This window comes from Bos javanicus, chromosome 5 (genome assembly GCF_032452875.1).
Source record: "Bos javanicus breed banteng chromosome 5, ARS-OSU_banteng_1.0, whole genome shotgun sequence".
NCBI lineage: Eukaryota > Metazoa > Chordata > Mammalia > Artiodactyla > Bovidae > Bos > Bos javanicus.
In genome coordinates, this window is record NC_083872.1 from 116,034,440 (window position 1) to 116,036,618 (window position 2,179).

The 2,179-nt window shown below is 48.8% G+C and overlaps 1 pseudogene; it reads left to right on the forward strand.

The window, feature by feature from the left end:
- Positions 1-1,045: 1,045 nt before the first annotated feature.
- On the forward strand, positions 1,046-1,166 carry LOC133249012 (small nucleolar RNA SNORA11; annotated as a pseudogene).
- The last annotated feature ends 1,013 nt before the right edge of the window (positions 1,167-2,179 follow it).

Here is a 2,179-nt window from a genome sequence, read left to right on the forward strand (position 1 = left end):
ATGGGTAACCTTTCTCAGGGCACCTCCCGCCCCTGAGTCTCCCCGCATTCCAGCTTTGGTGCCCTTTGTGGATCCTGTGCCCCCTCCCAGGGCCTCTGCCTGCCCAGGTCCAATGCTCCGCTGTCTGACGGCTGTTAGAGTGCCTCTCTGCCACCCGCAGCTCTGGGATCTCGAGCTCCAACCTGCCTTCCTGTGGGCAGTGATCTTCCCACCTCGTGGCTCCGGGGCTGGCAGGCCTCTCTCCTCTCTTCCCTAGGCCTGGCTCCTCAGACCAGCAGGAGGGCCCTTGTCGTGCTGCCAACCAGGCCTCTCCCCTGGGGACCCTCCCCCAGACACAATGCCCGGGGTCTTCCCAGAGTCCCCACCCACCTGCCCACCTGCAAACCTCAGCCCCTTGAAGGATCTTCAAGGGGATGTGCTTGGAGTTCCCATTCCTGCCGCTGCTCCAGGGCATCCTACTGGATCCTGTCTGTCTGCATCTCCATTGCTTTGGGTGACCCCTCAGCAGGCAGAGCTCCTCCGAGAGGGACCACCTTCCCCGACCCTGCCAGACACAGTCCCTCCTGAGCCCTGCAGGGCCGGACCAGAGCAGGGGCTCAGGGCACGCTGGTTCCATGCACAGACTTGAGAAGCCTGCGTGTAAGTAATTTTTAATATGTTGAAACACATTAAAAATGCATTAGGAAAGCCGACCATTTAAAGAATTCCATACGGAATCCTTTTTGGAAAACAAGAACCTCTTCTTAATGGGAATAATCATTCCCTAATTCAAACGATGCCTGTGTTTGAATCTTCATCGACAATATTGCCTCTCTTAATAAAAAGAACATCTTACAAGGACATTCTTTGTTGCCAGAAACTTTGTTCCCAGGGCAGTAATAATGCCTATGAATGGTTAGGCCAGAAAAATACAATGGGATATTAGCTAAAATTATGTCAAGTGTCCAAAAAAACTATGAAGTCCATTTCCAGGTGTCTTTGCTGGAGGTAAGAGGTTAGGGCTGAGTCAGCACCAGCTACATAATTTAGAGCTTGGGACAAAATGAAAATGTGAGCTACTTGTTCAAAAATGATAAAGATTTATAATACACTCAACAGGAATCTGGGTTCATTGTAACAAGGGGCACAAAATTTGTGGGCTTCCTACGAATAAATATCCAACATGTGTCCCTCTGCCCCTCCACAGGGCTGCTAGGCAAGGTCAGTGGGACAGGGCTCAATACTGGAAGTGTCACGTGGGGGAATTTGCCACTTAGAGCCTGTTTGGTGGCATGAGTGGATCAGGAGTAGTCTTGTAAAGGATTTGTGCCTTGTGGCTCAGCTGGTAAAGAATCCGCCTGAAATGTGGGAGACCTGGGTTCGATCCCTGGGTTGGGAAGTTCCCCTGGAGAAGGGAAAGGCTACCAACTCCAGTATCCTAGTCTAGAGAATCCCATGGGCTGTATAGTCCATGGGGTCGCAAAGAGTCAGACATGACTGAGCGAATTTCACTTTGCAAGGAAAAAGAAAAAAATAGGTTCTAACTATAATCCATTCTGGAAAAGGCAAGACTATGGAAACAATAAAAAAGACCAGTGGTTGCCAGAAGTTTGCAGGGAGATAATACATAGAGCACAGAAGTTTTTATGAGCAATGAAAATACTTCAAATGACATTATAATGAATATAGGTCATTATACTTTTGTCCAAACTGATAGGAATGTGCAACATTACTATCTTCATTAAAGTGAACCCTAAGATTAAAAAAACTGGTAAAGAATTTCAAGACAGTGAGAGCAGAGTTCAATCCAGGGTGGACTCCTTCTGAGCATCAAAGCCCATGCCACTGTCCAGGGCATGTACCCACGAGGCAGGCCATTGACCAGGAAAGGAAGAGATTTGTTTTTAAGTTTTTATTGAATTTGTTGAAATATTGTTTCTGGGTGGTTTTTTTTTTTATGTTTTGATATTTTGGCCACAAGGTATGCAGGATCTCAGCTCCCCACCCAGGGGTTGAACCTGACCCTGTGCATGGGACTGGACCACTAGAAAGTCCCAGGAAGGGATTTCTTCCAGGGCCCCAAGAGGGGACTGCTGCCATGGCTGGGAAGCTGCTGTAGGCACTCTTCTGTGGCTCTCGTCCCTAGATCGTGATGATGGCGAATGTCACACCCTTGAGGTGAGAGAGGGCTCCGAGCGGA